Below are 27,621 nucleotides of genomic sequence, written 5' to 3'. Positions count from 1 at the left end.
TGACAAAGCATCAGACTTTCTATACAAAAGAAGGATCCAACAAAATTTGAAATAATGATCAACCAACAAAAAATAATAAACATATCCTTCTCATAGATGAGAGATTGCCCCCCATAGTTCAACATGAACAACTTCTGAAAGAAAGCGAGCAATGAACTTGGCTTTCTCAAGAGGAAGTTTGTGAATCTTATTCACAACACAACTGGAACATAATTGATTATCACAAGAATTAAAACTATCACCATCACATGTAATTAATTTATTTTGTTTAAGCAGGTTTAAGGTTCTTAACATGTTCCAAATGACAGTGCCAAACATTCTTAGAAAATTTATGAGAAACCCTAGCAAAACTTGCTTCACCCCATATGACTCTTAAACTCATCTTTTCACCTTGATGATGGGATGACAAGGGGTATAGTCTTCATCCATTCACTCATCATAGGAGAGTAATCTCATTCCTCCCTTCCTTAACAAAACATTCATCAACATTGAACTCAAAAATGCAATTATTATCTAGAGTAAATTTAGAAACTGATAATAATTTTTCATTTATGCTAAGAACATGTAAAACACCCAAGAGATCAAACCATTTTCATTAGCGGGCAGAGAAATGTTACATATGCTTGTTATGAATAAGTTTGCACCATTGCCAACTACAAACTACAACTCCTTTTGTGCCATGATACTTTGACTTATTCATCATATTCTAATAATCAATAGACATGTGATGAGTAGCACCTGTATCTAGCTATCACGCATTGTCTTGTATACTATTTAAGGTCATAGTTGCAAATGCCTTAGAAATATCATAACATGCACAAGCTGAGTGATTTTTGTGACCACAAAACTGACACATCACCTGACCATCGCTTTGACCCTCATCACGATCTCTATAACCAAAATTTTAGAAATTATGGAAGAAAAGATTAAAATAGCCAGCCCTTCTTCCTCGACCATTATGGCCACCACGGCCTTGGCGTGCTCTCTAAGAGAAGAAGACAATAGTAGATATTTTTCCTTATTGGGGGGACTTGGGATTCAGCATCTTAAGTCTCTTTTCTTAATTAAGTAGGAGATAAAAAATATTAGAAAATTTAGGAAGCTTATTAAGTGAGGAAGTGATTAAGTAGGAGATATTTCTCCTTATTGTAATAAAGCTCTCATAATCTCGAATCAAACCATTAAGAGTGAATTGAACCAGTATCCATCATAGACAAGTTCACCAGCTGCACAAAGAAAGTCTTTAAAGAATTTCACATGATATAAATATTCAACCATTCTCTTTCGTTTCTTTTTCACATTTTGAAGATTATATTTTAATTAGAAGATTTTCACACTTGAACGAAACACATAAGATTGCTCTAATGCAGTCACTCCTCCTTGAAAGATGGGACTCGAACGATCTGTCCTAGTACAACCTCAGTAATTATAGCCTTGATCCAACTCAATGCAAGTTGATCAACACATTTCTATTTAATAAATTCAGGATCAGATTTTAGTTGCTCACTTTCTCTAATGAATGAGGTTGGCGCAGGATGGAAGCCATATATGAAATTGATGAGGTCCTAGCTATACATGATAAACTCAATCTAAGAGTGCCACAACATGTAGTTATCTCTGTTCAACTTAACAAACACAAGGGAAGAGAATGCATTCCATTAGACTGCTAGATTGGGCATCAGGGAGGATGAACATGATGCCATGAAAGCCAGAGGATGAGAAAACATTGCAATGGCTACTAGAACTCGCAAGAGTCAACAAACTTTGATACCATGTAAAAATACAAAGCACTAAGAAAAATATAAAGAACAATATCACTGTAACACCCCGATCTGCGACCTCTAAAGTCCAGGTATCATTGGTATTACTTTCCAAAGGAAAAACATACAGAGTTCACACAAAAAAAAATATGACTAATTTTTTTTTCTTTAATAAACTCAAATTCCTTGACAAGGTTTAGCATTCATAACATAAAGAAATAAACATTAAATCAATGTTTAATGACAACGAATAAAATTAACACTGTACTATTGGAGTAGTTAGTCACGTCCTACCTCCACTAGTGTACCTCAAACCTACAATTGTAACTATTCAAGGGTGAGTCTACAACTCAGTAAAGAGTATTTATAAGCAATAAAAGACTTTGACTTACAACTATAGTGGGATCTAAGCCCCTAATTTAAGTTTGGTTTTTGACATACCACACAAGTTTTGTAAATATTAAATTTCTCTCTTAACTCTCTCAATCTAACACTCACTCATAGCACCAGGTCGAATATATCGATCATAGCCATTTTTGGGTGTAGCAACCTGTGTAGAATACCTCAATTCTATATTGTTGACCAGACTATGAACCATATGCTCTCAGTGATCTCCGAATTACTAGGCACTACAGTGAAACAAAAAGAGGACCCCACTGGTAGCTAGCCAAGAGGTCAGGCTAAAACTTGGTATGCTTCATGCAATGTCCTAACTATAAATGACTATCAACCATCTATAATTGTCAACCCTAGATCATATCTTAAGTTCATTACCTTGAACCTTACTCTTAAGCTCTAGTTTTACTTGTTCTCCTACGAGTGTCATCGTGAAATCATCACGACGCATCATAATTTCAATCTCAAAATCTCACTAGGGTTCACACTTTATATCATACTAAGCATACAATAAGGTTGTATCTCTACAACGTTAAATCATTGGCGGCCCACTCTCTATGGTGGATGCATGCTAGCTGTGAACTAAGCCATTTCCACGGGTTGTCACTTTTGAGATTTAAGGAGTTAAGCATGCTAATCTCAATTGAAGCTTAGAGAATACATAACTAAACTCAAGGGACTCAAGGCTAATGCATGTCACTCAAAGTGCATAACATAAATATGTTGTCAAAAGGCATTCTTTGATTCTAGCGTGCATGTTCTATTCATATCATGCTAACACTCGAGAGATATATTTCTAAACATAATAACATAGAGGAGATAATGATAATATGCAACACAAACATGATTTATTCTCAACTAAAATTGATTATAATATCTCTTACCTCGAATGCAAATATTGCACTCTAGTATCAGTTGAGTCTCACGTAGCTCTAACAATATAATCTGATCATTACACAAGCAGACATTATTTATATTTTGACAAAACTATCAAAATACCCTTTCGAGTGAAGCAAGTATGCATGAATGGTCATTAGGCTACTTAATTTGTGAATATGTGCATGAGAAAAGTGTGCTGCTTGGTGCAAACGTGCACTGCACATCTCGAAAATGGATAATCCAAATCCTCTTTGCTACTCAACTGTCTTCTCTCTTCGCTGCTCAATTGTCTTCCTTAACACCTCGGCCCTTCCAATGTGAAGTCAATTCAAATGGGTCCGAAAACTCTAGATCTCAATCTCACCTTGTTACATTATGCAAGTCACCATGTGATGGGACGTTGCAAGTTCGAACCCCACTAGTAGGGTGGTTGAATATCTGCCTGGTTGTATAGCCACCGTGTAAAACCCCCTCCGGCAAAGTCGCCGGAGGGGATAAGTTTAAAAAAAAAAAAAATTGTAACTGCGGTTTCCCCAAAGGGGAAACCGCGTAACAGAGGGGGGGAGGATAAGCCTCACCCCCCGAAATCCGCGGGAGGGTGAGGGTTATCCTCACCCTGCGTGAGGGTTATAAAAACCCTCACGCAGCCTCCCTCCACCGCACCCAATCGAGCGGCAGAGGGAGAGAGACAGAGAGTGAAGGGGGAGAAAAAGAGAGAGAGAGGACTTACCGGCGACGGCGGCGGCGGCAGCGGCGACGAGGTAAGCCCTTCCCCCATCTCCTTCTTCGTTCTTCTTTTCCGTCGAAGAAAAAGGGGGCCGGCAGCCATTGCTGCCGGCGAGTTGCTGTTAGGAAAAAAAAAGGCAGACAGAGAAAGAGGGAGGGGTCGGCCAGCCCCTACGGCAGCCGACTCCGATGGCCGGCCCCGGCGACCGGCCGACGCCATTGGCCGACCCCGGAGGCTGGCCCAAACAGGGAGTGCAGAGAGAGGGTCGGCAGGGGCCGACCCTCTGCACTGTTTTTGGAAGGGGCACAGCCCCTTCCGCCTCTTTTATCGATGGACCGGTTCGGTCCGGTCACCCGGACCGAACCGGGTCGGTCTGGGTGCGACCCAGACCGAGCCCACCGGTCTGGGTCGCGCCCAGACCGAGTTCTTTAAAAAAAAAAAAAAATTAATTTGTTGGGGGTAAACCGGTTCAGGTCAAACCGGTTCAGACCCAAACCGGTTTGAATGGACCGGTTCGGGTCGAACCGGTTCAGACCCGAACCAGTTGGGTAACCGGTTCGGATCGAACCGGTTGGGTGGACCGGTTCGGGTCGAACCGGTTCAGATCCAACCCAGTTGGGTGAACCGGTTCATACCCAAATCTGTTGGGTGAACCGGTCCGGGTCGAACCGGTTCAGACCCAATCAGACTTTCTGGATCCAATCAGCAGTTTTGGATCCAGTTATGAGAAAGATCTGAACCCAAACAAATAGAGTTTGGATCCAGATCAGGATTGGATCTGAAAATAGTCTCGGATTGGCCCGAAATCCGAAATGTGCTAAGAGATCCATTTGGATCCGTGAGATCCATTTCAGTAAAATGGTCATATCTTCGCACTCCGAACTCGGAATCGAGTGAGGTTTGGTGCGTTGGATTCGTATTAAAGAGGGGAATCCAATAGTCTATGAACTTCAGTCAAAATAGTAATACAGAAACTGTGGTTTATTTAATAAGATTCGGGAAGGGTATTTTGGTAATTTTAGTAAGAGGTTTTGTGATTAATTCAAATATATTGCTTTAATTACCAGATCCTACTGTTAGAGCATCTTGAGACTCACTCTTGGTGAAAGTACAGATCCGCACTTGAGGTAAGGGATGTTATAAGTAATTTTAGATGTGAATAAACCCCTTACACGTTGCTTGTTATCGTAGTGCTATAGAGGTTATGTGATTAGGATGATAGCTTTGAGTTAGACTATGACATGCATAAATTCCATGCTTGACAATTATGAGTTACTCTAAACAAATGTTTATTTTGAGATGCATGTTAGTGTTAATATGTCATGCATGATAGAAAGAGATTGTGTTTATGATTGCATGTTAATTGAGCATTTATATCATGCATTGTGATGAGATTGAGTTAGATTAGAGTCTCATTTAATTCATTCATGTGGTGTGAATGGATATTTAGAGTTCAGCATGCAGTACCCCTTAAATCCCGGAAGTGGCGACCTGTGGCAAGGGCTACCTGGTTCGCGGCCAGAGTGCAGCCACCATGGAGAGTGGGCCGCCGGTGATTTAATGATGTAGAGACACTACATCATTGCGTGCTAAGTGAGAGCTGTGTGAGTCCTAACGTCATCATGAGATTGAGAATGAGATTGTTGTGATTAGTCATGACATCACTCGTGAGGGAACGAGTGAACTTTGAATTTGAGAATATTGTTCAATGTGTGAACTTGGCTATGACTTAGGATTTCACTCACACTGGTTTGAGACTCTAGAGGACCATGGATGGTTAATAACCATCATGTTTAGGATGTAGCATGAACCATGCCGAGATTGAGAGCTTGATCCCCCGGCTAGCTACCGGTGGGGTCCCCGTGGTGGTTCACTGCAGTGCCTGGTGGTCTGGGGACCACTGGGAGTGTATGGTTCATTGTCTGGCCAACATGTAGAATTGGGGTGTTCTACAGGGTTGCTACGCCCATAGATGGCTATTACCGGTATAGCCAGCCTAGTGATAGTTGTGTGAAAGAGAGTAATTGAGAATGATAATGGGGGAAATTAAAATAGACAAACATGTGTGGTGTATCGAGAATTAAAATAAGACTAGGGGCTTAGAGCCCACTACAGTTGTAAATTGTTGTTTGTTTACTTATGATTATCTCTTACTGGGTTGTAGACTCACCCCCATTTGTGTTTAATTACAACTGTAGGTTTCAGGTATTAAATCAGTCGCTTGTGAGCAGTTCTTTTTCAGTCTTCAGCAGAGCAGTGGTATATTTCTACTTTCCTTGTCATTGAATAAGATGTAATTGTTTTAGTTATTATGAATGATGAACAATTGTAAGAAAAAGTTTGATTTATGAGAATGAAATAAAAAGTTTTTTTTTAGCCACGTTTTCACTGTGTAAGCTTTGCACTCTTCCCTCTGGGAAGTAATACCAACCGAACTCGGACTCCTGAGGTCCCAGATCGGGGTGTTACACACCGGTAGAGCAATTTCCTGAAATACACGAGATATGAGGATATCAGTTTGGGTTCTGCTAGCCTCTGAGACCTTCTACAGCCTTCCCCTACTCTTATACATGTCAGTCATAAGAGTATGTTCACGAGCATAGGATTTGGGATATATCAGATCCATATCCTTAACACATACGATCCATATCCTTAACAAAGTCTTCATCTTAGACACTCTGATGGCTGTTGATATAGCTCGTAATATGCATAATCATTATGCAACCACTCATACCAAATGTTCAGTATTGGAATCGTACTTGTATCGTTTGGCCAACCATTCAGGTGAATCGGCCCATACTGATTCTCAAGTGAATCCTCATGAATCGGCCGAAAAATAATTAAAAAATATTACATATCAATCAGAAAATGACGTATGTTAAATCCATTAAAATAATATTAAAAAAAATTAAGCTATTTTTAACATTTATTAAAAAGTAGCTGATTCAGGACATATCGTATCCATCTTCTGATGATACGATACATATCGGCGGATTCAAGCTGATACGCACCGATACCGACAACAAAATAATGCTCATACCATTCTTGTCCTGTTCTTCAATCCATATTTCTTCACATCTAAGTTCGCTTGTTGGCTGCCTCTTATTAAAAGCTTTCTTTAATGATGAAACAAGATTTTGCCATCATCAACTACACAACAATTGCTTCAAACTGCAGTCATAGTTTTACCCTTTTCTGTCTTTCTCCGCATTGGCTTTCTGTTCTCTTTAGAGATGTAAACGGTTGGGATTTAGGTGGGATGCAGCCAATACCAAATCCAACTAATCGGATATTGGCTAACCGGTATTCAGATTCAAATGGAAAAAAACTAATATCAAATCCGGAAAAAATATATGTAATCGGATTTCGATATTGGTCGATTCGGTCAAGAAATCCTTATACCGAATCTGTTCTTCAACCCAAGCTAAATTGCTCGATAAACCCATGATGTTTGACTCAGGCTGAAACTATTCACTATTGATACTTTTCCAGTATGATGATTGGATTGCAATTCTCTGACCCTGTGCTTCCCAGGCATCATTCTGTCTGGCCTATACGCCTCAACACTTCTGCAAAATCAGTGGTTTTCTTTCATAGACAGTTTTGGCAGGAAGAGAAATAACAGCCAGAATCTCCTCTCTTCTGGTTCTACTCTTACCTGCTTCTACTGGCCTTTACATATTTCCTTGCACCTGTCTTCACTGAGGTGCAGAATCTGCATAGGAAGGACCTATTTGTAATGCGGCTTTCTGCTTTGCAAGCGATCTATAGTCCCTTGCACCAAATCTGTATAGTGATCTCTCGTTATTTACAGCACACCTGTACTTTTTTTTTAATTTAAATCTGACATTATTCTTTCAAAACAAAAATCCTTATACCGAATCTGGATTCAATTACTAATTGAATTCAGTTTTCTTAACCGAATCTGTCTAATCGGATTGGGAATTGGATCAGATATCAGATATATCAGACCTGTTGACATCCCTATTCTCTTTTCTCCCACCTCTTTGATTTCATAACAGGAATATTTATAACTTATATCTTTTCTATACCTTTATTACTATTGCCAAGGTTTAAAAATTGGTTGTGGAACCTCCACCAAAATGAGTAATATTAAGTGGATGCATAAAATATACATGCATGGAGCATAAAGACTGTTGTTGACGAATGGAACTTTCAGATGGGAATTAGCACTAAGAGCAGGATTTTGCCACCTTGTCATGGAAAAGCAATAAACAATGATACATTTCAAAGACTTTGTGCTAAAAGTGTGGCAGCATGCATGCAGCAGCTGCCAAAGAATGATGAGAAGACAAAAATAGGTGACATTCTTAAAGTAGAATAACAATAATTTAATACCTTGTCTTCCCTTAATCTTTTATGGTTGTAAGTTCTCACAAAATTCCTTTACCTAGATGTGTCTGATCCGCTCTGTTGAATTGAGGAGCAACAAGAATAAACTTGTCGGTTTCTCAACTTGATGCCACGAATCCTCCACTTAAATGTCTTCTAAATTATACAACCTTTTTTTTTCATAAACGACGGCAAGTTTGTTTTTCTTTTTTCTTGTATAACATGTCTTGGTAGAATGCCTGCCTCCCACCTGACATATAAGACTACTTTTAAATTTTCATTTTGCTCGCACTGATGCAAACCGTCGCTAAGAAGGCTTTCAGTAGATGTCTAGATGATGAGCCTCAGTGGCGCAAATAGTGTCGAATGTGCATTTGAAGGCAATTGTGCACCAAATATAAACCGTATATATTGAGTAGAGAATCCATTTTATTTAATAACAGAAAAGAGAAGAGATCGGGTAACAAGGGATCACCACATAGCATAAGAACAATTACAGAAACATTGGAAGACAAATAGAGAAGAAGAGACCGAAACAGAAGTTTGGTTTCTTGGGTTTCTTATTCTTTAATTAAAAATAATGATCCATAGAAAGTGAGCTCATGTAAAGAAAAAAGGCCAATTAATTCATTTCGAGATAAATAACTATCATAAATTGAACTTATTAAAGAATTTGAGTCGCTGCCTGATTTTACATGATGTGACCAACACCAAATCTAGGCTCAAACACCAGGGTTTTCATCTTGCTAGCCATTGCTCGCTTTGTCGTTGTGATGCAGAGTCTGCCTCTCACCTCTTTTGAAATTGTATTTTCACTCGTACCTTACTACACCGTGCATGGAATGACTATGACTTATTCACCGACTGGGACAGCATCTCCTTCCCGAGGGAGATGTTGATTGTGCGACACTTAAACTCAAAAGGTTGCCAGTGGAAATTTGTGTGGCTTATTTGTAGCTTGACTGCTTGGAGACTTATTTGGCTTGAAAGGAACCATCATATCTTAAGGGTAAGGCCAGCGATTTGAAAGGTATTCTCTACCATTTGCGGTGAGAGGTAAGAGAACAGGAGACTTATTTGGCTTGAAAGGAACCATCATATCTTAAGGGTAAGGCCAACGATTTGAAAGGTATTCTCTACCATTTGCGGTGAGAGGTAAGAGAACAGGTTCTTTGCAAATGGTCGGGCTCAAGCATTGACAGGTTAGGGGACAAGAGGGTCATAATATGAGCTATGGCACGATGCAAGCGCATCTTGTATGGCTTTGCTGCTACCGGGGCTGGCGGGTTTCATCTATGTACTCTACCTCATGCACATTGTGATTCTGTTTGCTAAGGGAATGTGATATCTCATCACAACCCCTCTATTTGATTTGATCTTCCCTATTTTACTATGTTAATAATATTTTCTATTCTCTCAAAAAAAAAAAAATTGAGTCATGCGAAAACAAGCCAAAGAACTACTGATTTTATCTAAGAAAATTCAATACTAGTATAATCTTCATCATATAAATATAATAAAAAAAAATCATAATTAAGGTAGGTATTATGTACTTAATCAATCCTTGCAATTGTGTTTATAATAGCTCCTTTGCTACCAAACATTTTTTGTATTAGTTATTTTGAGTAAAACTAATTGTTTAAGGGGATTCATAATTCGAAGAGAAGTAGACTAATTAATAATTTCACAGTTATGTTGTAATTGAATGGCTAGTTGAGGAAGTAGAGAGAAGAATAAAAATCAATGAATGTTGGTCGTCTCTGGGAACTTCACGAGTATATCCTTGTGGGGTTTTTCTAGAGCAAAATTTGAAAGTGAGAACCCCCTTATTTAGTATAACTACTTAAGTCGGATGAGAGGAAACCTTAAGTCCGATTTTTTTATTGTTAGGGGGGGGTGGGGGGGGTGTAGGAATCTATCTCCAATTTTTTTGCTCGTCCCGTAGCTAAAAAATCCTACTTTCTTACGGTTAGGTTCATTTGAATATGAAATCCAATCCTGAAAATACATCCCACTTTTTTTTTTACTACCCAAGGCTTGGATACATTTAGAAATTGAGAAATACTTACTAGAGCTACTGCTATTACAGAACAATTAGTCGATCTAGATTTGTGAATTATTATAGATTTTTCATTGGTGGAATAGAAGGAATTGGGAGAAGAAGGATCAACCGAGAATGATTGGGAAGATAGAAAAATTGAAAGGAGAAAAGATTTTTAGAAGCATGGAATTGTGTAAGCATTTTATTCGAACAAATGTAGAACTAGAATGGATGGTTTTGAGCCTATTACCAGTTCTCCTCCCGGGTTGAGGCCAATCATTCATATTGATGGGGGTAAACCAATGAGTTCAGTTCAAATTGTAGGCCATTTACTTTTATATTCCTTTTTGAACTTGCCTAAACATTAAGACTGCTAACTTAGTGCATGTTATACTTAAGAGAACCATAGAGATCACATTTGTACGCACACATTTATTTTCTATATTTGTATAAGTTTTAAGTTGTTTGTTTGGGGAATCTATCATAATTCTATACATTATTAAGTAGCCAATCTTTTCAAGTTTCAACCTACTTATCATTAGAAATATGTTCAGCATAATGATGCACTTAATACTCTAAGTTGCATCAAATTATAACTAGTGTGTTCTCCACAAAAATTGATGAAGCAGCATGTTTAATTACCAAAAAGACATTAATGTCACATTAGATATGGCTTAGCTTACATAATATACGGGAGGCTATCTTGGAAGCTAATTCCAATTTTCTGATGTACTATATAGCCTGATGATATGAAAAACTTTTGTCCTTGTGAAGGAATCACCAACGAAAGACAAATCTTTGCAGGTCCAACTTCTCCATGGCAAACATCCCACTTCATAATAAGAGAATAAATTTGTAATAATAAAATCAACATATACTCCCTCAAAAAAAATCAACGTATAGGTTACTATTTCAATGAGTATACAGGTTGATCTTGACGTATCCTTAGACAACAGACCATACATAAGTCAGTTTCACAAAGTGCATATGAAGTCTCTCCAACCAATTCCAATCATATTTTGAGCTAAAAATTGTTAGAATATATTGGTACATACATATGTACTCACATAGAACAGCTGCGTGCACAAACACCACATAAACACACACACACACAAGCATAACTATGTTACCATGGGCTACCGTTTTCATAAGCAATTTGTTTTCAGCAATTCCTCATCTTTCCCTTCTCTTCTACTTGCTTAAGTTAGTGGACTCCTTTGTGGACTGTGGCTGCGTTTCAGCTTCTTACAAGAATTTATAAATATGTTTATCCGAGCTCCCTTTGAAGCAAAGCTATACCTTAAGCAAATAAGAAAGCAATTAGGGCTGGTCAAGTTATTGCTCTTAATTTTGGATATTTTTGCTGTTTGGAGTTGTTTTCCTTCAAGAGGCTTTCGTTCCTGAAGCAAGCATTATGAAGACCATTGTTGAGGAGGTGACTGGATCATTTAATGTTTTTCATTGTGTGATTAACAGTCATCATTGGTTGAAGGCAGCTTGGGAGGGTAGTTTGGCGCCTTAGAGGAATTGAGGGAGGATCAGGTGCAATATGATTGCACGCTTTTAGTCTGCTACTGCACCTGAGCACCCACCATCTTTGAGATACAGCCGGTCAGCTGTGGGGACCAACAGCAGATGGTGGGTGATCAGGTAGAGCAGAACATTTAAGGTGTGCAATCACATTGTACCTGAGATCTCAATTCAGAGAAATTAGTGAAGCACTTAAAGGAAGTTTATGAAAGTTCCATGTCAAGTTGAACATCATGCATGGCATCTACTTCTCTTCCCTTTTAGTATTTTATTTAATTAATTAATTCGTCTTTGATTATCTTAGTTTGAATATTTTATGAAGCAATTCTTCTTGGCAATTTCAAGGCTCTGAAGGGCTGCACCTTCTCAGCTTCTGCTGCCAATATCCTTAACTCCCATTAGCTAATGCCACAATCAGGTAGCCGTACTATCTCATAACTGCAACTAAGTTAACGTGATTGGGATCGCTTTTATGATCCATCAATCTTTCCTAGATTCTGCCAAGAGACCAACCACGCTAGAATTTCGACCTCAGCCATTTGACATGAACCTGCTATTAATTAGTGAAGTGTAGCCATTAGGTTTTATATGGCTAGAGATGCACAGACGTGTAACGTGAAACTACCAAGTTCTTAATCTCCATTTGTTCAATAGGTAAACATCCCTATATCACTTCTTTGTCGACAAATCACTGTAGTATCATTGCTGAAACAATCTCACCTGTTTGCCATTATCCTTGCTAAGCTTTCAGTATGTGACCATTTTTTTTCTTTCAAAAAAAAAAGGCATGTCACTCGATTGGTGAAATAGTATCTCTCTCAAAGAAAATATTGTATTTCAGATAAACAACATATGCTGGAACTGTCCATATGTAAGAACATAATTATTGATACGGGTTTTTTCTGCAAAAAATGAGAATCTTTTGTTAGAATAGAAGCAGAAATGATGTGTATTATTCAATAATCGAATTAGATTTGCTTTATGGAAAGAAGATATCAATAAACTCTCATGAAATAGTTTCACAGGATTTAGCCAATTGTCCTGATGTTATCAAAGAATTATTCCTATAAAACATTAATGCACATTTCACCATCCTTTTTTTTTTCAAAGAAAAAAATCAATTGTATTCAGCAACAAACAGAGGAAAAAAAACAATAAATGTTGGTGACAGTCACCTGCATGAGCGGCTGAAACAACATTCGGCCATCTTTCAAAACGTGGCCTGGTTAATGAAGTCCAAATGATTTAGCAGTTCTATTAGCAAAATCTTAGTCATGAAGTTGACCTTCCTCTACCAAGCGTAACGTCTAGATTGTATAGCAGGAATCTGCCCTCTTTTTTTAATTTTTTGACAGAGAAAACAGAAGGTAATCACATTAAATCAGGAACTTAGGTAACTTACATGCATAAACATGGTAACAAGTTGTCACCTACACAAAGAAATCAGATCTTTTCTGGCTACTAAGAATTTCATGACATATGTCATCATGCATTTGTCTTAATGCTAGACAACATCATGCTAGATTAAAATCAATGGAAAAAGATATTGTGAATCATAGTTCCCTCTTGTATTCCAATTTGGTGAATAAACGTGCCTTCTCTTTATGTCTAATCTTATGTCTAATCCATATTTATTTAAGTCATCTGCACTTTTTTCGCATTCAGTTGCTAGTAGCCATAATTCAATCCCACTAATAATGCAACTGCAGACACCTCTATAAATTCACAATAGAATGCATACCATGTTCTCATAAGCTCATAAACACTAGTATAACTTTTGTATCAAGGTTGTACTTACAAGTTTTGCTTGTTTTTCTCAGTTGTTGCATTTAATCACTTGAGATATTCATTTTCTATCTTGTTTTGTCCTTGTTTACAGTTTGACAACGGAGAAAATGAAGATCTTGACCACAATCTTCCTCTCAGCCATGTTCATGTCAATTATTTACTCATGTTATGGAAGAGGCATGCCTTTGGCTGCAGAGAAAAATGGAAGAAACACAAAATTCATCTCAGGAAAGAACAATGAAGCGGGAGCTTTTGATACCCATGTTAACCAGCTAATTTATAATTGTCAGAAACTAGGCACCGAGTCTTTGGTGGAAAGAAAGACTTATGGTATCAGTGCAAAGGAGGTTCCAGCTGAGAACAGTAATCCCAGTGACAACAATGGCATGAACATCGATGACAGTGACACTGATGCAGATCATCCCTACCGCGGAACATCTATTGATAGTCATCACCAAATATCCATAGCAGATTTCTATAAGATGAGCCATGATCTGCCAAATCCTCCTCAAAGAAATTAAATTTCAATGCTGTCATTTGTTCCTTGAGCACAATCAATACGCAATCGCATGCTTTGTCTGTGCATGCTTGTAGTTGCATGGGCAGTGCTCCACGAAGATGGTGTCCGTTTACCAACAGTTGTCTGTATCTAGAAGTTAGTTCTAATGTCAAGCTTTCTATCGGATACTCAGACTTCGTTTGTAATAAGGCATCCTGTTATAGCGTGGACTGCATGTACATAGTGCTGGTATATAAAATAAATGTGTAAAATATCTTGTCTGCCTTGTGTACTTTAGCTTCTTTCATGTTCTTATCCATTTGAGCGTGCATGGTGCATGCATATTTGGGGACAGAGCAGATCATATCAATGTTGTCAAAATCGGTCTGAATCGGCCGATTCAGATCCAATTGGCCCAAAGACGATTCAAAAGGGGTCGACTCGGTCGATTCAATTCATTTTTCAATATTTTTTCAGGTATTTAAAAACAATCATTTTTTTTATTTTTAATGACATGTGTCATCTGATGGTAAAAGGGGGCCGATTCAATATCGATTTGATTTTTTCATGTTTTTTAAGAAACCAATCCACCTAGTGAACCGATTTTAACAACATTGGGTCATATTAAGTGACTCATTGACTATATTCAATCCTCACCACACATCTCGCTTGATGGAATGTGCATGAGTCCCTCTCTCACAGTTCCAATTTAGAAGCTCAGTTCGCAAAGGAGGTGTATGTTGGGGATTGAGTATAACCTGTGATAAGTTATATTTAGGGAGGGGTGTCAATTGGTCGGATTTGACCCGAACCCAACCCGTATCAAACCCTGCTATAGGGTCATGGTTTGGTGATAAAGAAAGAGGTCGATTAGCACCTGGGATGGATACAAAAGTTCCGATTAGTATATGGAGCTGGGTTTGGTTTGTGAAATTTCATACAAGATCCAGGTCTGACCGGAGTTTCGATTAAGACCAGTGATTTTTCAATATAAAAAGGATAAGAAATATTTTTTTACAGGGTATGAAACGGGTCTGGTTCATGTAATCCTTATAGGACTCCGATACATTTTTCTTATGACAGACCTGATTGGACAAGGGTTCAGACCCGGTACCCACACCTCAAAGTCAGATTCAGGTTCGGACTCACCTGAGTCCAAATTAAACAGATCTGACCCGTTGACTTCCCTAGTTTTATCTAATGGCCTTACGTGCATGTATACGAGCACAAAGAGAGCAAACAGGTTCCACTCATCCCCTATGTCATTCCTATCTTCACTATTGGAATTTCATTGATGCAAGTTGTTTTGATCAAATCGGACTCCACATATGTGATCTACATCATTCATTTAGTGAAGATCAACATTTAAATGGCTGAAATCCCACTTATGCGCAGGTTTTTTTGGTGCTTCAAAAAATCAACGGTTGACAAAATACAAAATTCAATGATTTAAAAAATCAAACTTTTTTCGTTGAAAAAATACAAATCCAAGAGTCAATTTTTAGTAAATCAATCATGCTTTATCCATCTATAACGTTAGATTTGACCAAACAACTTGCATAGGAAGATTTAAGAGAGGTATGAGGATGAGGGATGACATAGGGGATGAGTGTACTAAATTCCAGAGAGAGAGAGAGAGAGAGAGAGAGAGAGAGAGATTGGTTCAATTATCAAGAGTTGTTATTGTCCTTAATTAACTACAACATAACTTTGACCTTTAAACCAAGGATTCTAGTTCTTGGATTTACCAGATGCACTAAAGTTTTTAAGATGTTATCTTTTCAACACATAAAAAGTCGTTAAAATCCAATATTGTGGTAAAAACTTATGGGTCTACAAGTTAACAGTTAGAACAGATCCAGAGCGTACTCGTCTGAAATTTCTTAATTAACCTATCCAAATTCCGGCCAAATCTCTTGAGTTGCCAGTCTGTGCTTCCTTCACCGGTTGGCTCATCCTTTCAGACCGCATCCTTAATGGTTCCAACCTCAAGTGGCTGGCTTCAAGTTCCCTAGCAGATGTCACCTTGGCGACAACGCGGAAGATACTAGCATGCATCTCTTTTGGACCCGCCCATTTTTACAGAGGATTTATAGTCACATGTGGGGTGGGTACAGGTTCACTTGGGACCTACACACCCCACTAAGATGCCTTATTATTGTGGGCGAGCTCAAGTGGTTTGGCCCGAAATGCATTTTTCTGTGGAGATGTTGGTTGTTGTTGCTATGGTGAACCCTTTGGCTAGAGAGAAACAATCACATTTTCAGAAGAACCAGCAGGTGCACCCTATCCTTCATGCAGGATCTCATACGACTCCTTAGCGAACAGATTACATTCAGGTGGCCAGATGTCGTACTGCACTGCACTGGGTTGGGGTCAGGATGATGGGTGTTGAGAATTTTTTTTGAAGTCTGTGGTGGTAGTGAAGTATGGAATCGTTTGTTTATAACAAGGTCCTATAAATACTCTTTTAGAGTTTTCTTGTGAAGGTAACTTATTTTTGTGAGTTTGTGTGAAACTTTATGGGTTTTATGTGAGAAGAGAACCGTTATCTACCTTTGTAATCCCATTTTTTGACATAATTAAAATCTTTGCTCCTCTGTTGCCTGTGGATGTAGGCCTGTGACCGAGCTACATAAATCATGTTTCATTGTGTGTGCTTGTTTTCTTCTCAAATCTCTTTCTCTTAGTTGTGTTTATTCTGTTGTACAACTTTCTAACAAACTGGTATCAGAGCACTGGTTTATTCTAGGAAGCACGATGATGACTAAGTTTGAGATTCAGAAGTTTGATCGCACCAATGGTTTCAGTTTAGGGCAAGTGAAGATGTGAGTCATCCTTATTCAACAAAGGTTGAAGAAGGCATTGTTGGGTCATGAAAAGATGCTGACTATATTGACCGATGATAAAAAAAAAGGAGATGTATGCCAAGACTTTGACGGTGATACAACTATGCCTATCTGATGAGGTTTTGCAAGAAGTAGCAAATGAGAATATTGTTGCTTCGTTATGGATTAGACTGGAGTCACTTTACATAACGAAGTGCCTCACCAGTAAGTTGTTTTTGAAAGAGAAGTTGTTCAAGTTTCATATGTCAAAAGGTATTCTTATTAAATCCCATCTTGATGAATATAATTTCATAGTTATGGATCTGGCTAATATTGATATTAAGTTCGAAGATGAGGATTTGACTTTATTATTATTATGCTCCTTACATCTCTCGTATAAACATCTGTGTGATACCTTACTGTATGGCAGAGATACTGTCTGTATTGAAGAAGTGAAATCTTCGTTGTTGTCCAGAGAGTTGATTGAGAATCAATTGACTAAGGGCGAAGACAGTAAGACTGAAGGTTTATTTGTTAAAGGAAGGACAAAGAAAAAAGGACCTACTAGTGGACACAAGTTTAGATCGAAGTCTAGACATAGCAATTTGACCTATAATTATTGCTAGAAGAAAGGGCACATTAAAGTTGACTGTTATAAATTGAAAAACAAAGAAAAGATGGTTGAAAAGAAAGATCAGCAAAATTCAAATACAGCTGAGGCTGGTGTAGCAGAGATGAATTTTGTAAACCTTGATATTGTTCTGTCAGTTACTGTTGATTCAAGATCGAAGGGTGAGTGGGTTCTTGATTCAGGTTGCTCTTACCATATGTGTCCTAATAGGGATTGGTTCTCCACATATGATTTGGTCAATGATGGAGTCATTTTAATGGACAACAATGCTTCCTGCAAAATGGTTGGTAAGGAGACAATAAAAATTAGAATGCACGACGACATTGTGAGGACTCTAACAGATGCACAACATGTTCTAGAATTGAAAAAAATTGATTTATTTGGGCACTTTTGATTCAAATGGGTTCAAGTACATAGCTTCAGGTGGAGTGTTAAAAGTTAATAGTGGTGTAATTATCGTGATGAAAGCAAAGAAGGTTGGGAACCTTTATGTACTTGAAGGTACAATTACAGATATTATAGCTTTAGCTTCATCCAATTCATCAGAATCAAAACTTACCTAATTGTGGCATATGAGATTAGGGCACATGAGTGAGAAGGGCTTGACGATGTTGGGCAAGAGAGGTCTTCTTTGTAGCCAGAGAGCTAGCAAATTAGATTTTTGTGAGCACTATGTGTTTGAGAAATAGAAAAGAGTTTATTTCTCAAAGGTCACTCATAGAACCAAGGAGACTCTAGATTATATTTATTCTGATATTTGGGGGTCATCTCGTATTCCCTCTAAAGGTGGTGACAGTTATATGCTTACCTTCATTGATGATTTTTCTAGGAAGGTTTGGGTTTATTTTTTGAAGCATAAGTATGAAGTATTTAAGAACTTCAAGCAGTAGAAGGCATTGATTAAACATCAAACAGGCAAGAAAATCAAAAGGCTGAGGACTGACAATGGTCATGAATTTTGTTCGATGAATTTTGCAAGAACGAGGGAATTGCATGACATAAATCAGCTCCTGGATCACCATAGCAAAATGGAGTTGCAGAAAGAATGAACAAAACTCTTAGAGAGCTCGGTGCATGCTCTTTCATGTATGCCTCTCTAAATACTTTTAGGCAGAAGCAGTGTCTACAACCTGCTATTTAGTAAAATGTTCTCCATCTACAACATTAGAATTCAAAACTGCATAAGAGGTATGGTCTAGTAACACTCTAGATTATTCTGATTTAAAAGTTTTTGGTTGCTCTGATTATGCTCATGTTAATGATGATAAATTAGAGCCTAGTGCTAAGAAATGTATATTTCTTGGTTATGCTTCTAAGGTGAAGGGATATATATATATATATATATATATATATATATATATATATATATATATATATATATATATATATATATATATATATATATATATATATATATATGTATATATTATTGAATTTTGACCCTAAATCACCTAAAACCATAATCAGAAGAGATGTTACCTTTGAGAAAAATGTTATGCTTTACCTGAGAAAGGAGTCTCCTTTGTGTGATGAAGGTAGAGTGGAGAGCATTGCACAAAAGGTGGAGCTTGAGAGTGCAAACCAAGCTCCTTTAGAAAATTGTACTGAAGAGCTTGTTCAAGGCCAAGAGCAAGATGTTAGTCAAGTGGAAGAAACAATAGAACCACAATACAGTCTTGCCAGAGATAGATCCAGGAGAGAGGCCAGACCACCTCAGAGATATGGGTTTGAAGAACTTGTGGCTTATACTTTCTCAGTAGCTAAAGAAATAGTTGATGTTAGTAAGCCTTCCAAATTTGAAAAAATTGTTTCTTGTTTTAATTCACCACAATGGATTGCTACAATGGAGGAAGAGAGTGAGTCTCTTCATAAGAACAACACTTAGGTGTTGGTGAATCCACCTAAAGGAAAGAGAATTGCGGGCTGCAAATAGGTGTTTAAGAAAAAGAAAGGAATCTTAGGTATGGAGAATACCAGATACAAGACATGATTGGTTGTAAAGAGCTATAGCCAAGTGGAAGGTGTCGACTACAATGATATGTTTTCACTGGTTGTCAGAAATAGCTCTATTTATGTTTTGCTTACATTAACAGTCATGCATGATATGCACTTGAAACAACTTGATGTCAAAACTGCCTTCTTGCATGATGAGCTACAGGAGCATATCTGTATACAACAACCTGAGGGTTTTGAAGTGGAAAGAAAGGAAGATCAAGTGTGCTTGTTGAAGAAGTCACTTTATGGCTTGAAGCAATCACCTCGACAGTGGTACAAATGGTTTGACTCCTTTATGGTTGATCATGAATATTCTAAAAGCAATTATGATAGTTGTGTCTACCCTAAAGAACTATATGGTGGTTCCTTCATCTACTTGTTGGTTTATGTTGATGATATGCTTTTTGCAACCAAAAGCATGTTAGAGATTGAAATGCTCAAGGCTTAGTTAAGTGGTGAATTTGAGATTAAAGACATTGGAGCAGCTAAGGAGATTCTTGGTATAAAAATACATAGAGACCTAAATGCAGGGAAGTTGTATCTGACTCAAAAGGGTTATATTCGAAGGTCTTGGAGCGTTTTGGCAAGAAAAATGACGAGTTTAAAAATATTCTTTTGAGGTCCCATTTCAAGATCTCAGAAGTTATGTCACCATAATCACATGAGGAGGAGGAGTACATGTCTCATGTTCCTTATTTTAGAGCAGTTGGGAGCCTTATGTATGCTATGGTATATACTTGACTGAATATCTCTCATGTAGTTAGTGTGGTTAGTAAGTATATGGCTAATCCTAGAAAGGAACATTGGCAAGCAGTAAAATGAATTCTTAGATGTAACGCCCCAAATATTTAACTCAAAAATTTTGATTTTTTTTTAAACCACAGTGAAAATATTTTATTAATCCCTCGGTCAAATAATTTGGGCGGGTTACAGGTGATAACACAAACTCAATATCATTAGGTGCATTAAAGCCCTGCCTTAAAATATTATAAGTCATAAATAATACAATTAATGAATTTAAAGTTAGAGTTCCTCAGGACATCCACAGAAGATATGGTCTCATGACACTGTTCGCAGCGACGACCGCAATCGCCTCGATATCTTTATCTGTTTTCTGAAAAAAATAATAATTTAGATGGGGTCAGACTACACCCCATGAGTAAGAAGCATAATATCAATATGAATGTGCTCAGTGTCATGTATACAAGTATATATGCAACACATTGATATAAAAAATGCCAAACATTCAAACAAGTTTTGGATGTACAGTTTATCAAATACAAACATTTCATGATTGGATATATAAAGGAAAAATATTAATGAGGTACACATCATATGAATGAATCACCTTTATGTTATAACAATTTTGAATGTAAAGGAAAACACTACTAAGCTATGCATCACATAAATGCATCACAATCATATTATAACAAATGCAACATCAAGCATTGTATGTATACTTGAGGACTCTCAAATGTGTTTTGACTTTATGTTTTTCTTGTTAATTACCCTGTGGGTATGCACAGGCATTCGACATCGTAGCAGACTGAGACCACATGAGGGTCTATTATGCTTTTTAAATTAATACCCCGTATGACTATCCGTACGAATATCCAAAAGGGGCGGTTCACGACCGAGAGAGTACTCCCCAGTGGCTAGAACTAGAATTAGGATGCACCCTGGTAACTTCTGCAGAAGACTTGGATCTACCACTTAGGACGTATTGGTAGTCCTGGCCCCCTAACTCCGAGGACTGGGGATCGGGTGAGACGCCTAACTCTCATAAAAATATAACTGTCACATGGAGCTTGTACCATCTACCCTCTCCAAGGTAGAACATGGGTCCGGTAACATACGTCATCTTTCAGGTGTACCCAGAACCCTGGGAAACCGGTAACATATACTGCTTTTAGGTATACCCAAAATCCTGAGAAACCGGTAACATATACTGTCTTTCAGATATACTCAGAATTCCACAGTTAGGTTATATATGCATATATTAAATCTTGTTTATTTCTTTTGTGCGAGTCATTGCAGCATAAGGGATTTTCAAAATCCCAACCCACACTCGGGGTGATCTCAGTGTATGCACATACCAAATCAATGCCCCATAGGCACCAACAATAATTCTTCTGAGTCGAGTACTTATACTTGCAATATTTTTAAAACTTTATTTCTGAGCTAGGGTGTACGTTTTGTACCCCACTCATCATGCACTCACATGGCATGTCTCAAGTATAACTTCTCATAAGTGCTCATATGGCACTATAAAGGTTCTGCTAAACCCCAAGCTCGGTTTTGAGCTTTCACATGAGCATGGCACGGAAAATGTCCTTTATTAGGCAAATTTTTGGCAGAACAAGCGTATATCAACCGACACAAAACATGTCAAAACATTTGCATTTAATCACAATTCAATATATATGTGAATCAATTAGCATCATAAGTGCCCCTATGACACCCCAAGGGTTCTGCATGCTCAATTTCAATTTTATACTATCATGTCCCTATAGTTTTTTCTTAATTATGCAATTATAACAAAATTTGTATTTAACAACATGTGGTTCCTGCATTGAACATTGGTCGCAATATTCATATGTCAACTACAAAAAAAAAACATGTGCAACATAGATACGTCATTGATATCTCATTCATTTTTCACATTCATCAACACATAACATTCTTTTCATAAGCATATAATAAAAATCATCATGCTATTTAAACATATGCACTGCAATGAGTTTTGCCATAACCAATGTATGTGCACATTAGTGGGTTTCCTACCTACTCTGAGTATGTGCATGATAGTGAATCTCTGACGTAATATATTTTTCACTTTTAGGGAAGTAACAAGTACAATTGCCATTTTTTATACTTCACAAACTCAAGAATGAGATAAACATATATTTTGGGAACAAATAGTAAAATGTGCAACTTATGCAAAAGTGTGTACGTATATTATGACGGCCAAAACCATCCAAATTTCTATTTTTCTTTAGATTGACAAATAGAACAAAAATACATATGTAATTGAGGTATTGTGAACTCGAGCATTTATCATTTATAAGGTTGTACCGAACCTTTTGTCTCTCAAAATATTGTATCATATATATACACACACACACACACACTTGAAATTGTGGTCGGGTTGTGATGAGTCATTGACATATTGCAAATCCGCTTCAACCACCACTGGGCAAAGGCAGATCTCTAAAAGCCTTGTTGTTGCATCTGTGAAGACTACACCAAGCCATGCTTGGGGTCAATGTGACCCATCCGACGGTGCCCAATGGAAATACAAATTATTCTGCCATGCATAGTGGCTGTCAGCCATAGTAGTGCACGGCCAACAAGCTGAAAAACGACAAGTCAATGATGACCTTGCAGTCACCGCAATCATGAAATTGGTGTACCAACGGAATGGTGTACCATTCTAGTCGCCTTGGTACAAGGCAAGCAAAGCTGGGATCATGTTGACCCCAGTTTGCTGCACCTATGTAAGTTGCATCGGCTCCCCCCCCCCCCTGTTTAGCACAGTAGACCAGATCTGGTGTGTCCCCCAGGGTGCAATGGTCTACTGCTCGCTAAAATACCCCATCGACTGAGCATTGACAGGCCTAGTCGGTCTGCTATATGTAGAATTCTGCAACAAAATTTTGTCTGACCTCTACCTCTTATACAATTATGCATTGTTGGGTTTGAACCTACAAAGTCCATCACAAAGTGACATGCAATAGCTACTCCCACCAAATCAGCAAAGCCCTCGCTGGTAGTGGCTAGTTGCAGCAGCACCAACTAGATATGGCACACTCTATTATGACAGCTACAACTAGGTTGTCTTTAGCAAGCCTTATCAATATTGCAAGAAAAATGTATTCATTTTTTTTGGATTAGATTAAATCAATCATAGCTAAATATGCTGGAATAAGAACAGATGTCGAGTTGTATTGTTTTGACTTTGAGTTTATGACACGAGAGTATATATATATATTATTATAATATTTTGCTTCCAAATCGCATCATATAAAAAAATCTGATATTCATGAACCCATAACTGATGTGCAACATAGACCTCATGTAATCACAAACAATTTTAACAAACACTCAGACACGAAAAGAATCCGTTCATTTACACCTGAATCATAAGTGTTGTTTATACAATCCATTGTATACATATCCATATTATTTTTCTTTCCAAACCTATAATCCGTTAACCACACATCTTATGTTGATGCGGCAAGCATGAAGGTAGTGCTTATATAGGTTAAGAATGGGGTGTCATTAACATGCCATTGGTAAAATAAAGAAAGGGAATTACCATGCCACATTAATATATGTATGCAGACCATCTCGGATGATACTGGTGAGATCTAAAAGAAAGCTTTCTCATTTTTTTTCAGGTATACAACGCAACATTCTATCTATTCCAACATTCTAATTTCTATTTTATTGTAGAACATCCTTATATATATACAACATGTTGTACTAATCAATGGTCTACTACGTTATTTTATATCCGGTAAAATGCATGTACATTTTATTTTGTGTCTCAACTTATCAATCTCAGCACAGTCAGGAACTAATCTAGATCATTCCCCAGTGTTGTTCAGGACCGATTGCTGAGTGGATGAGTTCCTTGAATCAAAATTATATATATTTGAACTAGTACAAAAAAAAAATCAAGATCTCACTAAATTGTGCAAGGTGAACCTGTTACATGTGTTATGCGGTTGATCTTGCTGTTTAGGTAGGTCGACGCACATAATGACATGAGACCCAACTGTTGTATATGTTGGCTCATTGTACACCCACCACGGACTGATTAGATCCTTATTTAAACATGGCTATGACTCATAGTTGAATATAGGTTCCTTCATACCTATATTCAGATAGCATACACTATACGTGTGCATCATGGCACCTTGCATATGCATAAAGACATTGTGCCCTTACCTCGATTTGAAGAACAACACCTCGAAGATGTCGTTGCTTTCTCCCTTCTCGATTGAAGTCCCACGTAAGGTGAGAAAGAAAACTCACACAGCAAAAATGAAGGTTTTTGGAGGGCTTAGAGAGAGACGGAAGAGAGAGAGAGAGCAAATTGTGGTTCACGATTTTGCTAAGGAGGCTTCCTCCTATTTTAACTCCACTTAGTTAGGTCTTCAAAATTTTTTGAAAGAAAGGTGGAAACCGTCTGGCTCATTCACGATTTCCTTTTTTCTAAAATTCTTACTCACATTTCCTATGTTGTCCTTCCCCTTTATTGGAGCATTTGATTTTTCAACCACTTTTCTTTTCTTTTGTGGTACCCTTCCTACTCTTATGGTGAGGATTAATCCCCTAACAACATGGAAAAGTGAAAGGAGTAGCAAATCACCTCTCACGTTTTTTATGGAGAAGGGCTAAAATGTAGGGGTTCTTTGTCCCCACGTTTTTACTTTTTTTTTCAAAAAGGTAAAATGCTAGTAACCTGTGCAAAATTCAGGTGCACGGGGGTTTCAAATCGAGGTTCGTTTCCAAATGGGCAACGAACCCCACCACTGCACCATATTGCATTTCGTTGCAAGTGGTGTGATTTTTATTTTCTTTAAACTCGTCTAGGCCTATTTTCGGTTTTCATGTCAAATGGAAAACGTCTTTCTTCATAACACGCATGTGCGCACGATGGGTTTTGATCCTGCATCAAACCCCAAGAGGTAACGAGCCTCACCACTATACCACACTCTCTTTTGTTGTAAGTTTTGTCTGAATTAATTTAAATAAACTCTTGTTTGGCATTTTTCCCTAAACAGCTTCGCATTTCCCAAGTGGATTTTTCCAACTTTTCTTACACACCTACGAAACTTCATTAATTGTTCTTCGGTTCTCGAATAGGGACCACAAGATATTTGGATCCATCGGGATCCAATTTCAATCGGGTTGAGATTTGGATCTCAAATTCGAATTTGATCTAAAATATACTTTAGATCTTCTGAACTCTCTAACTAGATTTTTTTTATCTTGATTGAGATTTGACCGTATTTGGATCCATTGAGATCCAATTGAATTCAAATTGAATTTTGGATCCATCAAGGATGAGAATCCACTCACCCTAACTGAATCTAATTACTGGATTTGTTTGATCTTATTCGGATTCAATGTTCATTTGGATCAAATTCATATCACACTATCGTATTTATTTTAAAAAAAAATTAACAATTATTTATTTCGATAATTACCAAAATTTTGCAGGTTTTACATTAGATATCTACATGGTACCTCAGATATGTGCCTTGAGTTTGAAAGATATGTTAGTAGTGTTGTTGGCTACTATGATGATGATTTTGCAGGTGATCGTGACAGTGACAGGAGGAGGTTACTCATGAGTTTTGTATTTAACATTGGTGGTTATGTTGTCAATTGGAAAGTTGTTTACAGTCCATTGTTGTTCTATGTTCTATCTACCACTGAGGCAGAGTATATGGCTATAACAAATGTAGTGAAGGAAGCTATATGGTTGAGTGGCTTATTTTGTGAGCTCAGTTAGGGACATGATTCTATAGTTCTCTATTATGATAGCCATAATGTTATTCATTTGCCCAAGGACCAAATGTTTCATTAGGGGACAAATCATATTGATATCAAGTATCATTTTGTTTGAGATATGCTCTTAAAAGGCAACATTTTGATCTGGAAGATTGATACAAAGTTCAACCCAACTGACATGATGATGAAGTCCCTTCCAGTGACCAAGTTTGAGCATTGTTTGAACTGGGTTGGCTTGTGCAGTACTTGATAGCCTAGAGAGGCTTTATTGGAGGGAGAGCAAATTTCAAGATTTTTACTATGCGTTCGTGCAAGGGGGCTTCATAGAATTCAAGTCAAGGTGGAGATTTATTGAGATGTACCTTGAATTCCATGTTATAACCCCAACACGTAGACTTGAAGAAAACCATATTAAAGAAAATTTGGAAAGTTTGTGGTGGTAGCAGAATATGGACCCGATCCAATTATAACAAGGTCCTATAATACTCTTTTAGGGTTTTCTTGTAAAAGCTTATTTTTGTGAGTGGGTATTCTATGTGGCTTTAGGGTTTTCTACTAGAAGAGAGTCATCTACCTTTGTAATCCTCTTTTTTGACATAGTGAAAATTGCTGCTCCTCCATCGTCCGTGGACGTAGGCCTTTGGCCGGACCACGTAAATCATCTGTCATAGTGTGTTTTCTTTTTGAATCTCTCTCTCTCTCTAAGTTGTGTTTATTCCGCTGTGCGATTTTCTAACAATGAGTTTTACTCAGCCCCAGTCAACGTGCAGTAGGGGTTGCTGATGTATAGTCGTTCCTTCTATTCCCCCACTAGTTGCGTTTTCTTTTTATGTTGTATTATACAAGGCTCTGGGTGCACGAACTGCACTCAGTCTCTTCTCTCACTCTGAATAAATCATAGAGTTTCACTCAAAAAGACAACGTATCCACACATTTATCTCTCCTAGAGAAACATGGATTGCACAAAAAACTATCTTGGTCCAGTATAAACCCATTTAGGAGATTGTATTAGACAAGAACTATAGGAATCACAATTCTGATTAAAGTACCGAAGAGGTTTATCAATAAGTATATCCCCTATAAGGCCTCAGACCCACACATGACCCTTACAAGAAGGTTCTGCCTTATTGAAGACTCACTCAAAAGTGAATCTCGCATGGGGCTCCACCCAATTGGACCACAAAAGCCAAGGATCTGATAAGAGAAAGTGGACCCTCTAGCCTGAGTAAAGGTACATTTCAGATCCAAACTTATTTTTTGTAAGTGTTCTTTTAATTCATTAAGCATTTTGCATGATTTATCTTTTCATAGCATAAAATCCTGGGTCCCATTTGGGAGTTCACGGGTCCAGATTCCATTTAAAGTCGACCCCTAAACTGGAGAAGACCAAACTTTTTTCTTTTTTTTTGTCAAGTTAGGGTTAGGCATAGCCCTACCAGTTACAAGCAATTGAGTCACACATTACAAATCAGATAAGATAGGGAACCAATCTTGTGGCTTATCTTTCCAGACCCTATCTCGACCAGCAAAACCCATTCGACATGCTATCTCCTTCCAAGCTATCCGTCCTGCTTGCAGTCATTTTCTCTCTGAGCTAACCATCCAAAGATATAAATTCCAGCCTTTGTAATCCCTGTCAATAAAACCCACCTGCCATGCTTTGGTAGTA

Source organism: Nuphar pumila, chromosome 16 (genome assembly GCF_984573655.1).
Source record: "Nuphar pumila chromosome 16, dmNupPumi1.hap1.1, whole genome shotgun sequence".
Classification (NCBI taxonomy): domain Eukaryota; kingdom Viridiplantae; phylum Streptophyta; class Magnoliopsida; order Nymphaeales; family Nymphaeaceae; genus Nuphar; species Nuphar pumila.
The sequence above is the reverse complement of the archived record's forward strand: the minus strand, read 5'-3'. Positions refer to the sequence as shown.